This window comes from Drosophila tropicalis, unplaced genomic scaffold (assembly GCF_018151085.1).
Source record: "Drosophila tropicalis isolate 14030-0801.00 unplaced genomic scaffold, ASM1815108v1 contig_1009, whole genome shotgun sequence".
In the NCBI taxonomy this organism is placed as follows: Eukaryota; Metazoa; Arthropoda; class Insecta; order Diptera; family Drosophilidae; genus Drosophila; species Drosophila tropicalis.
Genome location: NW_027172367.1, coordinates 605,802 through 623,687, shown reverse-complemented (window position 1 = coordinate 623,687; position 17,886 = coordinate 605,802). Strand labels below are relative to the sequence as shown.

Genomic DNA, 17,886 nt, shown 5'->3' with positions numbered 1-17,886 from the left:
TATATGGCGTTAATCGCAGGAACAGATATGCGAAACGCATTTTCTGGACAAATTAAATGCAGTTTACTGCAAAAAACATAAATCCACTGAAAAATGTAGAGATTTAATTTTTAAAGTAGATTTAAGTGCATTTCACTTAGCAATCGCCCCGTGTAATAAGCCCAAGCTGCTTATTTTAAACCAAGACTATCCCTAAACAAGAAGAGGAAACTCACCCAAAAAATCGATCAAAAAGTTTCCATTCCCTTGATTAATCTTAATATTTAAATAATTTATTAAACGAGTTCATTGAGTCTTGAACTTCAGCAGGAAGAAAAGTGATGCCAACCATCTGGAGGCATTTAAGTGTTCATTTTGTTCAAACTTATTTCGTTTTTTTTTTTTTTTATTTAGGAAATTTACATTTTCAATTTGAAATCTAAATTGAATGTCGTCGAAATGGAGCAAATGAAGCTATGCTAAGTTCCGAGCTCTAACTCAATTATGCTCAAATTACTAGCTGGAAAGCAAATGGTCGGCCGATCATGGGTTAAATGCGGTGGCCTGGGCAGGCCTCGAGGCGAAACTCGTTCCCCTTTTTGCAGCTGTCGCATATCGCGCTTCGCCGATGAGTGCACTTTACGAAATATGTCCAACTTTTTCGGGGTTGATTTCCTTTTAACCATTATGCAAATGTCTGTGTGTGCGTTTGGGGGTTGCACCCCTTCTGATATAACAAAAAAAAAAACATGTTAATGATGCTTCTGTCAAAAAAGGAAATTCGTCTCATTTCGGCTTTCAAGAGCTCTACGAAATTTCATTAGGCATTTTGCAGGCGTTGATCATTTTCATGCCGCAGGTTCTTATGAATTCATCTTTCCACAGGGTATACTGAAGCATCATAGAATCACCAAGTGGAATACATTCTGTGGGTTGGCTTTTAAAGAACTAAATTTGGCGAGCTACTTTCCCGGTCAAGATGGGGGAAAAAAATGGGAGAAGTAAAAGAAAATAAAGATAGGAAAAGTCTCAGCAAAATGCGAAACTTTTCTTTTAAAAAGTTACATTACACTGGATGACACTTCTTCTGAAATGGGTGATGGGTGGTGTGAGGTTAGTTCTGTTGGTCAGCACTCACCCAATCTTGGCCAGATGCTACTTTGAGAGGAGGAATGTCAAAAGTGCAACGGCGGCGAAAACTTAGTTATTTTTTCCACATTTCGCAGCACTTGACTTGGGGTATTGAAGCTACCAAGTTCGAGCGACTCCATGCATCTTCGTTTGTCCCATTCGAACTGGTCGGGCCACACTGTGGGCAGGCGTCGCTACTTGACAAGTTTGAAATTTCAATTAAATTCATTTGAACTGCGGCCAGTGGTTGGTCGGTTGGACGGTTTGCTGGTTGGCCGGACTCTGCGGCCGGTAATGAGTAGAGGGCAGAGCAGAGTCTCATCTTATGTGATGCCTGGGAAATTGCATTGTTGTTATTGTTGCTGCTTGTTTTCCAGTGTGTCTCTGTGCACGGTGATGCTTGCGGGTCGAAAAGCTGCAGTCAAGAGGTGTTGACATTACCCTGGTTGAAAACTAACTTCGATGCATTACGAAATACATTAACCAATGGCTTAAACTAAGCTTATAAACAAATTAAAGTAATCTGTATACCATCTTTCGAACTGAAATTTCGCAAGTTTTTCAGCATGTGTAGTACCACGGTGCCTCATTGCCCTCTATGCTGTAGACGGGTTGGGGTCAAAAAGGTGCGGCTCAGTTGATGACAACTTTGGTTGCCCTCCTCATCCTCTTTGACCCCACGGCATGTACAATAAAGTGGTGTGCAGTGTCCAGATTGGTCAAGTGCAGTTTCTGTTGTCGTTGTTGTTGTTGTTGTTGTGGATGATGTTGTTGTTTCAGTCGCATTTCTTGGGAGCATTGCGTGGGCAGGGAGCAAATTGCAAGCCGCCGAAACGGAAAATGTCTTCATCTTCATCAATCAAAGCCCAGGCATCTGACATTCAAGTCACTCATGCAGTCACTCAGCTCAATTCAATTCCCAGAGACTTCTCTCTATGTTGTCATTGTCATTCTGGTTGCTGTTCCTGCTCTTGTTTTTGTTGCTAAATTTCAATTACAACTGAAAACTACTAAGTACATCAAGTCAACTTTCCAGCCAGAGCCCACTGGACACTGCACACAAAACTGGTCATCATCAGTCAGAGAATGTTGCATTCATCATTTTGTGTGCCCATAACTCCTGACTTTGCCTCTGGCCTGCCCTGCCTCTGACCCAGTTGAGGGAATAGATCAGAAAGTTGACATCAACCAAAAGTTCGAAACAACAGTTTAGCAACACAAAGTTAGTAAGTTTATTAATGTTATTTTTTTTTTTTTTTTTGGTTGTTGCATTTATTTTCTAAAATTTTTTGAATTCTTCGTCCGTCTGTCTGTATGAGCACCTAGATCTCGGAGACTATTTAAGCTAGAGCCACTAAATTTGATAAGTAGTCTCATTGAGTATGTACGGTGATCAAGCTTACTTTCCGGTCCTGGAAACCATCGACCTTAAACTTGTCACAATGATTTTGTATGGTAATGTCTATTGGAATTGGAAACGTTTGTCACTAGATCTCTTCGTAGGAGTGAAGAAGAGTTTTCAATGCACATATTTTGTCGAAATAGTTGTATGACTTGGTGCATGGTAAGCCGAATCTAGTGTCTATAGAATCTTTGGTGTTACAGAAATACTGCATCAACAATCAAAACCAGAGGGCCGGGGCTAACTTCGACCGCGTCAAAGTTTGTATACCCTTGCAACTTTTTTGGTAACTCTATCCTTACCTATTAGCCATCAATGTGGAAGAACGTTTTATCTAAAAAGGCTTAAGCTTGAGAAAGAAAGGCCTACAATCATAGGAAATAACGAAGATATTGATCAAAGTCACTGTTTTCCACCGATCGTTCCTATGGGAGCTATATGATATAGTCACCCGATCTTTATCAAATTCGGCACAGTCATTAACATATATATTAAATTAAGAAATGTTTAATTTAAAAGCAATCGCGTTAAAAGTAACGAAGTTATTTGCAAAAGTCACTGTTTTCGACCAATCGTTACTATGGGAGCTATATGATATAGTCACCTGATCTTGATCAAATTTGGCATAGTCGCTTATAGGCGTAGTAAACTCTCTAATATTAAGTTTCACGACAATAGCTCAGAAAATAACGAAGTTATTGAGAAAAGTCACTGTTCGTGACTTTGGGGTTTGTATGGGAGCTATATGATATAGTGGTCCGATCCGGCTGAATCCGAGATATACAACGCCTGCAGTATATACAAGCCTACGTGCAAAATTTCAGCTCTGTAGCTCATACGGTCTAGGAGGAGTTTGCGTTGATCCAGACGGACGGACGGACGGACGGACGGACGGACGGACGGACGGACGGACGGACGGACATGGCTAGTTGAACTCGTCTCGTCGTGCTGATCAAGAATATATATACTTTGTATGGTCGGAGATGCTTCGTTCTATGCGTTGCACACTTCTGACCAAAATTAATATACCCTTTTTGCAAGGGTATAAAAATTCTCATAGTCATCTTTGTTTTTTGTATATTTTGAAAAAGCATAAGAATTGAAATAGGACTATAAGAAACCTCTCATCTATCTGGGTGACCTACCAAACATATTTTGCTTTGACAAAGTAACTTACAAAAGGTTTTAATATGAGTTTTCTTTCAATGGTAAAAAGTTGTTACATTCAGTGGACCATATAGCGTCTATAGGCCCTAGGCCATAGCGTGTTATCGCTTGTATTAAGTAAACCTGCGTACTTTGATTTGCATACCTGTTAGTTAATCTAGTTATGGCCGATTGGAAAGTTGTGAAGCGGCTTACATTCTGCTTAAGTTTCCTTGCGGTTATCGTGGTCAGCGCTGCATTTTGGCCATCTACACCTTTACCTAGTGATTGTGGTCACTCCTTTCTTGGTCTCCCGTCCACCACATCCACCACATCCACGTCCTCTCGTCTAGATGCTGGCACCGCATGGAGTCCCATCGTGCGTCATTGCCGCATTTCCTACTACGTTTGCTTGTCATTTTGGATAACTGACAGAGACTGTGGGGGAGAGGTTGGAGGTTCGGGTTGGGCTTCTGCTTAATTATTACGGCATAAATTATCAATTGGTCTTGAGATGCTGCGTTGAAGCGACTGCATGATTCACTTAAGCCTCGATTTGCATACTAAAGAGGCTTTTGTTGGCCAAATGGAACGTGCACTGCACCAGAGATAACACACATAATTCTCAGCCTTTGTTTGTAAGAATTTATTTAAATTTCGATTCGGGTTTCGCTCTTCCCTTGGATACGCTTTTATCTTCTCTCCTCTCTGTCATTTCATGCGATCATTCCACTTCTCCTTTTGTGTTAACTCTTCCATTGCGTTTCCATGTGATTTATTGATTTTCTCGCACTTTGGAAATCAATTTTGTTTCGTTTCATCCAGGCTTTCTTTTTTCTTGTTTTCCTTTTTATTGTTATCGCTAATGGCAGCCAGTTGAGTTAGGTTACGAGGGTTGGCGCCTCTCCTATTTCATTTTCATTGATGAGTGCTGAGTGAAACTCCCAAACTGGAATCGAGTCCTATTTCTGGCTGTCTCTTGTCTGATGGATTAGCCGTGGGAATTTCTAATTTCGTATGCAAGTGGTGTGTCGGCTTTTGTATTCTTCAATACACATACAATGTACGTATGTATGTATATCCTCGCTACATATGTACATAAGTGTGTACATATATCCTAAGTAAATATGATGGGCAATTTCGTTTGGTTGTCTTCGTCACTTTGTTGGTTTTTTTTTAGGTTCTGCGCGTGTGTCATTAGGGAAATTGCAATAAAGACGACGCTTTCCCACTTGGGCTCGACGCATTTTAAATGAAATTAAATGATGAGGAATAAGTGAAAGTGAAAAATACACACATGTACATACATTTACTTATACATACATACATCTGTTAAATTTAATTCTTCATTTATTACAATTGCAGGTAAATTTTGCATAAAGAAACAAACTCGATGAAGAAAAGAGTAAGAAATTTGATTATCTTTTAGATTTAGCACCGATTTCTAATACTGATCTGATCTATGCACAATAAATAAAACCACATTTAAAAGCCGAAAAATGTTATTAAATGAATATTTGATATTTTTTAAACAATACAATTGGTACCAAATCAAAATTCACAGAATTTCAATGTTCCTAGACAACTTTTTGTAACTAATTTTCAATTTCCTTTAACATTAAAGTTATCCCATCACCAGATTACCTTTAAAACTTGCCTTTCAAAAGTAATAGAAGCAAATATACAAGACTATATAAAGTCAGTTTATTTCAAGAGTGTATAGTTACAGTTGGACCCCGATTACCCGATTATTCTAATTTGGGGCTTCCCCGTTTTAGTTGGCAATCAATGAGAAACATCATCATCAAGACATCAATAAACTAACAATAAGATGAAAGGTATTTCGATTTTCCGCGATGGCCCTGGTTCCGACACTCCCGGATAATCGGGGTCCAACTGAAGCTAAATGTACTTATGCATATTTAGTTACAGATATTTCATGGATTTTTCAGTCAGTGTCTTTGGTCTACAAACTGCCATCGATTGACTACTTCGGTGCCTGACATTCATATAATGTTACAATTTGGAAACGTTACTTCAATGCGAATCGCTTCTTGTTCATGTGCTCATAGTTGTAGGAGATCGAGGAGTGGATTCTAGATGATGTTAGTGCCATTTTGACATTTGAACGGAAATCGGTATTATTCTTAGTACCGGCTACTTCGTGCAGCTCCCGCGGAGCTGAAGTAAAGCTGTGGGGATCCACGTGTCTTCTACTGCAAGTTCAGAGAAGATTAAGTTGCCATCAGTTCTCTTACAAACTCAAACTGCCATCTGATGTAGGTTTTTACAAAATTCTAAGCTATTGTCCAAGTTAATGTCATTCTTAAACTTTTCGGATCCTCATGAGTATATAGAAAAATTTTATGCAAAGAAGATAGAATAATTGATATCCGATTGGTTACAAAGTGTTGATAACCTGTATCGATCATAGACACACAAAGCTACAGCTAAGAGAAGAAGTTATCGGTTATCCTTCGCGATGTATTTCACTTGTTATTATAATGTTGCTTATAATTAAAGTATATTAAGATAAAATAATCGTTAAAAGTTATTTTTTCTAGTCAAGCTCCCAACGGACACCTTGAACTGCTTGCGGAAAAAGCCAATAATTAAGACCACTTTTGGTCACTCTCTTTGTTTCAGGCTTTTCCGGTTTTTGTCTGATTATAAGTATGGAAAATTTCTTTCAATTCTAAGAGAACTTCATTACTGCCTCCGGCTAAATCCGAACTTGGCTATTTTTAATCCCATTTTTATGAAATTCGGTGGGCCGATATCATTTGATTATAAATATGTCCGAGGGGCATTCACTTTTATTCCAAATACGTGGCTAAAATGTGAAACAAACTTCAAGGACAAACGCTTGGACGAACGGTTTCTTTTGGGGTTTCTTCATGGTTAATCATCATAAAACTATTTAAAACTATAATTCTATTTTGTTCTTTGGAAAACATAAAGTTTATGACTTTTGTCCTCCACTCCCACTATCTTTTACATCCACGAAGATGAATTGGATCAATGACGAGGCGACCAGATTTACTTTTGGGTGAAAGGAAATGTATTTATTTATATTTTGCGAACAAAAGTTTTCGGCAGAGGACCCCCAATTATAAATACTTTTCGCCTTAGGTGAGAAAATACCTTGGCATACACACACACACACCTGTCCACACATACATATGTATTGGGAAGGCTCTTTACTTCAACATTTCCCAATGTCACACAACTTGAGGGTTTTCGCATTTTCTCATATTCCAAATCCAGTTTTTCATTGATTGAAGCTAAGGACTCGCAACTTATTGGCTTCGATAAGAAGAACCAAAAACCAAAACCAAAACCGAAATAAAAATAAAGAAGAAAACTTCAGAGCATTCATGAAATGACAAGAGAAATTCCACTCCTCCCCTTCCCCTCCCCACAACACGAGAATCAGATTTAGCAAAACGCAAAAAATACTGAAATTCCCATGGCACGCGCTGGCGACACTTTCCAAGAAGCAAGAAGAACATTTTCTTTCATTTTTTTCTTCGCTTTTCCTCTTTTGCGTACGTCAACTGTGGGGAGTGTGTGGGAGTGGGTGGGTGGGGGCGAAGTCAAGGGCGTGCGGTTCTTGCATGTTGTGAATTTTTGTTGTGTTGCTGTCGAGGCACATGCCACAGAGAAGGGTAGTAAAAGCGTACCGTTATACAAACATTACATAAAAATATTAAATTTATGATGCAATAAAAAAAAGAGTGCTAAAAGGGAGAGAGGACAAAGAGAGAATGCTGGCAGGGCAGCGACACAGAGAGCGAAACATTCGTGTGCGTGCGTGTCAGCAGGACAAAGAATTGGACTAGGGGGAGGAACAACTTGAGATTGGGCCGCCCTTGGGGATAGGTTGGAATGTAGCAAGGAGAATTGTGCATAATGAAAACGATACAGAAGAACGAGCAGGAAAAACAACATAGGAAAACGCATGCATTTTTAATGAAGATGACCAAAGCCGAACCCAAACAACGCAGCTGAAAACGGAGCAAACTGGACCAACCAGTTGGTCCGTTCCACCCCTCGGAACGATCTTTGCTGTCCATATCAATGACAGAACTGTTTGCTAAGCCCTTAACTCAAAGATAATACAGGGATGTTGTCTGTCCGATGTCAAAGGACACGAGGACACCAGGGGTAGTCGTTGGACGACAAAGTCCCTCTAGCTCGGCCAAAAAAGAAAATCGAAAACGAGTCTCACTTTCCAAACACACAAAAAAGTCACACGCTCCGTCGGCTTATATTCGACTTTTGACATCCTTAAGTTGTGCAAATTCATGTTCCTGAAATTCCGAATCCAATGAGCACGTGCCACCGCGTCTGCGAAGTCTTTTTGATTGGATGGAACAGCGCACACACGCACACACACACACACACACAGCCTTCTTTCTTTGGTCAATTATTAATAAACAAATTCAAAGTTACATATTTCAAAGATGTCGTTTGCAAAACCATATTAAAGACAGACCAAAAAGAAAGAGACACAAGATAAACTAACTTAAAAGAACTTCAAAAGGATGATTTTTCCAAATGTTTTCCCTCTCCCAATAGAAAAGAGCTAGATAAAGATAAATATCACAACAAAGGGTCTGAAGGAAACCCATTGAACAATCTTGAATAAAGCTTCTTTTCGTCGAAAGGTTTCTTATAATCAATCAATCGGATTTGCTCACTATGCTATCTTGTCAGTTAGAGTTCAGAGTTTATGTCGGACAACATGAGATTTAAACAAACTAAAATTATTAATGAACCAGAGGGCCGGGGCTAACTTCGACCGCGTCAAAGTTTGTATACCCTTGCAACTTTTTGGTGACTCTTTCCTTACCTATTAGCCATCAATGTGGAAGAACGTTTTATCTAAAAAGGCTTAAGCTTGAGAAAGAAAGGCCTACAATCATAGGAAATAACGAAGATATTGATCAAAGTCACTGTTTTCCACCGATCGTTCCTATGGGAGCTATATGATATAGTCACCCGATCTTTATCAAATTCGGCACAGTCATTAACATATATATTAAATTAAGAAATGTTTAATTTAAAAGCAATCGCGTTAAAAGTAACGAAGTTATTTACAAAAGTCACTGTTTTCGACCAATCGTTCCTATGGGAGCTATATGATATAGTCACTTGATCTTGATCAAATTTGGCATAGTCGCTTATAGGCGTAGTAAACTCTCTAATATTAAGTTTCACGACAATAGCTCAGAAAATAACGAAGGTATTAAGAAAGTCACTGTTCGTGACTTGGCCGTTTGTATGGGAGCTATATTATATAGTCACCCGATCTTGATCAAATTTGGCATAGTCGCTTATAGGCGTAGTAAACTCTCTAATATTAAGTTTCACGACAATAGCTCAGAAAATAACGAAGTTATTGAGAAAGTCACTGTTCGTGACTTTGGGGTTTGTATGGGAGCTATATGATATAGTGGTCCGATCCGGCTGAATCCGAGATATACAACGCCTGCAGTATATACAAGCCTACGTGCAAAATTTCAGCTCTGTAGCTCTTACGGTCTAGGAGGAGTTTGCGTTGATCCAGACGGCCGGACGGACGGACGGACGGACATGGCTAGTTGAACTCGTCTCGTCGTGCTGATCAAGAATATATATACTTTGTATGGTCGGAGATGCTTCGTTCTATGCGTTGCACACTTCTGACCAAAATTAATATACCCTTTTTGCAAGGGTATAAAAAGCTGAGCTAAGCTAAACCAAGCTTGGTTAACGAAAATGACTTTGGTGTGGTACTAAAGATACCCTACAAAAGCCCTAACTTATAGATTATATTCTGGATTCTATGATCTATCCATTACAATACCTACATATTTATCCTAAAATGAAGAACCAAATTCTTATAAACTGTTATAACGCCATGACATTCTTTTCTATATATATTGATAGTAATGTTAACAAGTTGCTTTAATGGTCTGAATAGACCGATTACGAATGGCTAGTCAAAAGGATGGGTACTGCATATATGTACATATGTACATACATACATTCATCAACATGGATGTACAGATGTACACGTTACACAAAAATATATAAAAATTACTGCGCACTTAGCCTGGGTAGGTTTGCCATACAAAAACATCTTATATCATGAAGGTGAAAACGACAAGAACGATGATGTTGGTGCACTTAAAAATTCAACAAGCATACTAATTCCTTTACGAGCTTCTCCTCATAAATCAGCTGACGGGAAAGAGGAACTTACGCACACACACACACACACACTAGTAAACCATCAATCAAACCATCAATTAAATCGAACACAATCAACATGAGTGAGGAGGAAGATGACAACAACTCGATGTTTGACTTGCAAGACCCACAAAATTTGTACAAATAAAGTAAACGAGCCGCATAAAAGTAACCAAAGAGCAAATAATAATTTATATATAAATTTATTTTTTCTCATTCCTTTTGAGAGGGGGGTCAGGTCAGCAAAATTGTGGACAGGGTGAGCTGAGGCTGGGGGTGAGGTACCATTATGTCACATCATAAACGTCATGGACACATTTTGTCCGGTTTTAGTGCGACCATAAAAATTGTTTTTGAAGAGTGCAAATAACAAACAAAACATAAACGGGCACATGATACCCTATATAATATCCGAGGTTTGGACAGATCGGCCAAAGAGCAGATGAAGTTTGAACTCAGGCAGAAATCGCTAGAGGTCTACTCCGCGGAGGGAATAAACTGATTATGTTTCTCTTAGAGCGGGGTCAACAATCGCAGATAGAGGATAGAAAATGCGGCACATCACATGCTTTTCCATAAACCCGGCTAAAGGGGAGAACAAGAGGGAGGAGAACAGTTAAGGGGAGACGCCACCACCGGGTGGTGGCCACACAAAACTCATAAATCACTTAATCACATAATTAGAATGTATAAAAATTGATTTACGAGATTTTGAATGCGAATTATTATTATTGTTGTGCTTGTTGTTGTTGTCGTTGTTGTTGACGTTAGCCCTGCACAGTCGCGTGTTTACGATTATTTAGTAACTATCGCAGACAAGGGAGAGAGGGCAAGGGGTTGAAAGGGCGCTACCGTGTTATTGGATAATAGTTCACATTCTGTGCATATGCAAATAAATCAACAACAAAAACAGTGGAACTTGGCAGTATCAACTATTTTGATAATGTGAACTCAAAACTTCAACTGACTATTAGATATGGGTGGATATATGGAATCAGTTCAGTAAATATGTATATCGATCGGTTCATTTGTCATAGTTCAGAGGTTTCCACTGTTGTTTAAAAGCTCTAGTCAAATTAGGTCCCCAATTTTTTGTCTCTCTCGTTAAAGAAACAATTTTTTATTTTCCATCAGTCAGATGTGTGTGTTTGTGTGTTTCCTAGGGCACGTTTGCGCATTGTCACGTTTTGAGAAAAGGCAAAATGGATGGTGGGGATGGGGGCTAGGGGAGGTAGTAGAAAAACAAAGGCCCTTATGCCTCGCCGCTTCACCAGGCAGCAGGCACTACGTGTTCTGCTTTAGCCAACGAGCTTAACGCATTCTCCCTCCATTCGTCTTGTCCTCCACCATCCGAATGTGTGGCATTTTGATACCATGATTTATGGGATTCAGCGGAGTAACGAAGGAAACCCTCTCAACATTAGCAGCAGCGCAGCTCTTTTTGCATTTGATAATCCTATAAATTTGCGTATGCTTCTGCTTCTTCTTGGGAAGACAACTGACGGACATTTGACTTTGTTTGCTTTTGGTTTTAGAATTCTCATAAATAATATTCGGGGGTGCCATGAATGTGTACCTACGAATGAATCGGACTTAGCGCTTTAAACCCATGAATTGTAATTAATTTGAAGAAATCTGATTTCAGAATTGGATTGGATTTGCCTATGCTGTGGGATCCAAGCTGACCAAAGATCTCCTTAAAAAGATCAGACCTCAGTGGTAAGGCTTTGGCGTTTTCACTTCTTCCTTTCTCTGAGTTCCTTGTAGGCAGTGGCTTGTCTCTTCGGTTTCTCGATTCTGTTTGTGATGGAGCTTTATTGCGAAGCACAGGATTTAAATTTAACTAATGTCTCTGAGAGGGATATACATAATTCTTATGCCGCATCACGTTTACCTCGAACTCTCCTTTTGGCTTGCATTCTCCATTCTTTCTTTCCTCTTCGGTTTTCCACTTGTTTCGTTGTTTTTGTGTGACTTATTTTTAGTAAATAATAGTTAGTTATTCTATTTGCTTGTTTTCCCTCATAATTATTATTCCTGTTTCTCAGTGTTGGCAGCTGCTGCCAGGCAGCAAGGAGCGCTAATGCGTCTTCCTTCTGTGTACGACCAAAAAGCTTTTTAAGTTGACACAGACGGAAACATAGAGAGGGAGAGAGAGAGAGAGGGACAATAAGTGAGGCAGTGGGATGGAGAGACTGAGATGGAGCAAGGGGAACAAGAGGAATTCAGGCTTTTCTTTACCATCGCCCATTTTGTTTGGTGTGGATTAGCATAATGCTACTTTTGCTTGTTCTCATTCTCCTTTTCCCTCTACTCCCTCATATTTCTCATTTCCACTTTATGTTTCCTTTCCACTCCTTGTCTCTCTTTTCCTCTCCCTCCCTCTAGTGTTGTTTCTGCGGTTATGTAAATAAATTTTCAACTTCCACTACTGCAACTGCAACTGCCTCGGCTTTTCTTTATTTATTTGTCTTCTTGTGGGGGGTCAAAGTTTTTCTTTACTGCTGCTTCTCGCTCAATTCATTAATACGAATTTCACTTGCAGCTTGAGTTTTCCAATTTACACTTGTACACATGTAAATTGATGTCCAATGACAAAAGGCAGCCCCGTCTGGAAACGTGAAAGTTTTTTGAAAGCGTGAAGTCCTTGTAAGAAGTTGTGTCTCCATCTTAACATGGCTAAAATAAATTCCATTTTGGACGAATTCGAAATACAGTAGAATCCGGTTATAAGGACGGTCAAGGGAGCGTCTAGAAGAAGTACTAACCGAAGGCCTTTTCACATAAGTTTGTATTGAGGGTTGGTCTCAATCACTCATCGAACTTTAGTCGCTATAACTGGATTCTACTGTAGAAATCAATGATCAAGTATTAAAAGTAAAGTCTAATTTCCTTCCTCTGATTCAAAAACAATCTCATCTTATCCTATTCACGGAGGACATCTCAATGTGCAGGGAAGTGGCCAAAAGATCTAATCTTATGGAATCTGCATATGAACTAAGTGGAAAGTTATGTACATCCAGCCCGGAAAAATATACAGATAAAATGGACTTAAGAGCAAATGGAATCGTCGATTTGAATATATCATAACTCATTACACTGTGATAGTTTAAAAAAAAAAAGACATGGCAAAATTCGATGGTTTCACCCTATTGCGGGTCCTGCGAATCGAACTGCATCATTAGTGTTTTAAGTTATCACGATAGTTGCCATATTTTCGAAAAGGATCTCTTTTTATTTGCTTCTAACTTCTAAAATATTCATTTTTTTTAAACTTTCTTCAGCAAAGTTTCTTAGAATTGAAAGGGCTACAAATGTCGGGAAGACATCTAGCCTCTAAATCCGTCCGTTATCGAGCTTTGTGACAAAATGCAATGAAAATTAAAATCGTGACTCTTTTTTTTATGTTTTCTTTTTCGCATTTTGCTAAAATTGAAATTTTTCGATTTGAAGCTTGATCATAATATGAGAATTTATTTTGCTCTATGGCAGCAGAAGAGACACCAGATCTAATGAGATGGTGAAACACAACATCCATCTTAATTGAGTCATATAAAGATTGATAAGAAAAGTTCACTAAACTAAATTGTTTAGTAAATATTTAGTATGCATGTATCTACGTTAGCAGCATGAGTGATTTAACAAATCTATGAGTTGTTATTATCAATCAATGTAATAAAAATTATTAACAGGAACATGCTAGTATCATGTTTTATAGCCAATTTCGGGCTATTATGATTCTCCCATAGAGAAGCTTTTTCTGTCTTCTGGCAACTTTAATATTACCTCTCTCTCTATGGTCCAAGGGTATGACAAATTTCACTTCTTATTTATTTGCAATCAATTAAAAGTCATAGGAAACGATTTCCTCTGGAATTATAGTGATATTATTTATTTGATGTTATTTTCTCAGGAAGTAATAAAGTTTTTGAGCTTTAACTTATTTTCAAATAAACAAGATTGAGCTTAAATCGTCTAATCCATTTCGATAATGGTCGACATTCATTTCTCTTAATAAATAAATAAGTTAACGATATTTTTGTAAATAGAGAATAAATTAAGTGCACTATAAAGTGTATTCCCATCATGATTGTGCCGATTGCAAATCAGATATCCCTCGTCGATGAATGCAAACCACAAATTGTCATAACCAATACATAAAAATTTGCATGGCAAAAAAAAAAAGAATAACAGTTTTCACATAAATTCCAATTAGGTCGCAGCATAACTCATGGTTAAGCAATGGGCAGGCAACACACACACACACACTCACAAGGACTAAACATGTTAAATTGTCATAAGCCTTAAAAATTTCATTATGATTATTTGCTCAAGTACCGCCGAAATGATGAAGAAGTGGAAGGAGATAGATGGGGACGGGAATGGGGATGGTGAAGAAGGAAATGATGATGTAGTAGTAGGGACAACAGCAAGAACAAGGAATGGAACATAAAACACAAACAACAACACAAGATGCTTGACAAGATAAGGAAACAAAGTTTTCTAAGCGAATAAATCTGTTTGTCCTGGTGCCAGGATCCCCACATATTCGCACACACACACACACAAATACACACATCAAAAGTGCTTGTAAAAATTGTAAAATATTTTCAGTCACAGACACACACACACGCATATACTGACTCACCCATACACACACACACACGAAGCTAATAAATGAGAAGTTTACGCGACGACAAACAGCAACAAAATCCCATTTTACAAGGATATATGAAGTAGGAGAAGGCCCACACCCAAGCCCAGGCCAGAAAGCAACAAAACAAAACAACAAAAAAACGAGAAGAGATATCAAATCAAATAAAATGAGAAACAAAAGCAACCAAAAATCGCTGCAGGATATGCAGACAAGACAAACAACAAGTCACGAAAACGACGATGAAACAAAATGAAGAAAAACAGCGTCGAGCCGCAAAAAAACGAGAGGAAAAGCAACAAAAAAAGAAAAAAGATTTGCAACATAAATATTTTCATTGCAGGCAAACGATATATAAAAATGTTGAAACACACACACACAAAAAAAAAAAAGGACGAAGTAAATTGCAGAGAATGCCGCATATTAAGAGTTGTTGTTGGTCTGTTGTATTCGAGGCAATGGCGAACGGCAGCCATTTTGCAAACTGCAACAAAATGGCGGCCACAAACAAATTGCATCGCCTGATGAGTGTTAAGTGGATGTTGCTGGCGGTGGATGCGGGGCCAGAGGTGGAAAGAGATTGTGATGAAATCACAGACCGTCAGTCAAGCTTTTGGCATCCTCCACCTTAGAAGGGTCCATTGGACGACGAGTAAAGCCAAAATGGCTCTACAATAGGCTATATAGCCTATGACCTAACCCCTCTGGTATTCATTTTCTATCAGATTATCATTTAAGCTAGTCCGAAAAAGGCTACATTCAACTCTTCGATGAAAGTTATCATCCAAAACCACCCAAAAGTATTGTTATAACTCTCTCATTATCGTTTTCCCCAAAGTGCAGGATATATATCTCTAAAATGATGATAAAAGTTGTCACATCTGATATTGGGTATCCTGTATTCGAGTCACAATGTCGCTCTTGACATTCTATGTTACATGTTATCTTTAATATTATTATTTTTTGAGTGATATGCGCAATGCATCAGGCTCAGAGTCAGTCCAACGCTCAGGGCTTGCCTCTGTCTTTGTTATGGTCCTAAAATGTTGCTGTTGTTACAGTTGATGTGTTGGCACATACGAACACACTTGACATATTCCTGCTCCATGGAGGGACTCTCGAGGCATTTAATTTTTGGTTGCCAGACCCTAAAATCGGCACACACAGTGACACACACACACCGCAAACTCTGTCAACTGCCATGTAATGCAATTGCTTTATGGCGAGTACAAGGAAAGTTGAAGGACATAGTGAGAAATGCTCATTTAACCTTTCTCGTTTGTTCGAAGTACTCTGTGAGTAAGGCAAAATCATTTTAAGTGTCGAAAACTTTAAGGACGTTTAAAAAAATTTAACTTTTAATACTTGAAAATAAAAAGGACTATTTCATTTCTTCTCTATGTATGTTATCATTTACAGAGTTGGCCAAATTGTTGGAATGAAACCTCCTCCAAGCGTATGTGGCTCTTCTCGTCTCTGACCCAAACCTCTCTTCAGTCTATGGTCACCTGTGCGCTTTGTTGACGTCATAATTAGAACACAGTCGACACCTACATACGCATGAGTTGAGAACAAATTGCGCTGCACTTTTTTACCTGCTTTCTCTCATTCTCCCTCTGTAGTCTGCGGGTCACCTGTGTGCAGATTTATGATACCAAATAACCCCGTTTTCACCTGCAAAACCCTTCATGTGCTACATTTCTTCTCATTTCGTGCTACATTTTAATTCTCTCGTTTGGACTGATGGTGATGATGAGGAGGACGATGATGGTGGGTTTGGGTGGGTCACGTCGGGGGCAAATGGTTGCTGAAAAACTCATTAACTGTGCACGCTACTTGGCACCTGGTTGTTGTTGTTGTTGTTGTTGCTATTTGTTTGTTCTACGGTTTTTTATTCTCATTTCATTTCTTTCAATTTGTGTCCGCTTCGCTTCGTTCTGCCGTTCATTTGTTTGCCCGCTTTCTTTGCGTGCAACGTCGACGACTTCGTCCGTCTGTCGTTCCACTGCCATCATCCATTTTTATGGGCGAAGGTCGTCCAACTTATCTGCATGGCAAACATTTCTAGGCATTCTTCAAAGCGCCACCCCAACGGGGCGTGGTGGCCCAGTGCGTAGGTATTTCTGACAGTGTGTTTTTGTGTGTGCACACACACGATTGCACAATAAGCCGATTTGAGTGTAGACCTCCATTAAATCGAGCACAAAATTTATGCCTGCAAAATTGCAAACGAACGAAAGAAAGTAAAGAAAATGTTCTTAAAGTTTATTAAAAGGAGCTATGTAAATGTGCGCCGAGGAAAAAACGGATGTGTGTTTGAGTGTAGAAAGTGGGTGTGGGTGAGATTAGACTTGTTATCAAAACGAAAATCCTTTACACTCACAATCAGACATACAACAAAGAAATTCAAAACATTCAATTTATAAATGAAATACAAGTAACCATAAGTAGATCAATAGAATCAGATCCGATCTTGAGAGTAATATTTTTAATTGATTAGAAAATAAAATTAATTTGATGATAATGAACACTCGAAAGACAGAGTAAGGCTTACAATTCTACACGGATGTTTTGTTACCACAAAATGGGAGAATACTGAAAAAGATTAATGGGGATTGGTAGGAGATACTCAGAGGAGTAGATGTATAGAGATACATCTTCATTGGAATACTCAGAATATAGCCCCAAGGGTTATTGAAATTCGAAATACCTTCGGAAATATTTTTCCAAAATTTTTGTGAGGCACTGTTCTTGTCATTTGAGTCAAACTTCACCTTCAAAAGCCTTTTTCTAGAACTGGCGGCAAAGAAATAGTGCAAATTGCAAAATTCTGACTGATGTTGGGACCAGAATTATATTGATGCTGAATCTACGTCGAATTATTTTTGCCGCCAGCCGGATCTCTTAATATACTCTTGCAAAAAGGGTATATATCTCATATATATATACAAACGACAAATTTTCAAAAATTTAAAAGTGTCTCTTTTATTTTGCCAGGTCCGTATTTCGGGGCTTTATAAAAAAAACCCGTTAGTTACACGCCCACAAATTTACGGTACATCATCTCAAAAGAATGACCAACTCAACGCCATAAATGACCAAATCAAATCTTTTCACTAATATTATATGTATGTATAAAAATCTAATGAAATCAGAATTTAAGATCAAATGAAGTAAGTAAGTCGTCTAGCCGACTTGTGTATACCATACACCAGTAAAGCAAATATTTAAATTTTATTAAACAAATGCATTTTCACATGCTTTATACAAGTAATCTTAGTATCTCACTCACTCTAACATACGAGCACCCTAGCGCCCCCACCATCCAACGGCCAAC

General features: G+C 38.6%; 1 protein-coding gene across 1 annotated transcript in view; it reads left to right on the top strand.

Annotated features, from left to right (window-relative positions):
- Sema1a (semaphorin 1a) overlaps positions 1-17,886 on the top strand; it is a 149,366-nt gene that overhangs the window by 11,585 nt on the left and 119,895 nt on the right.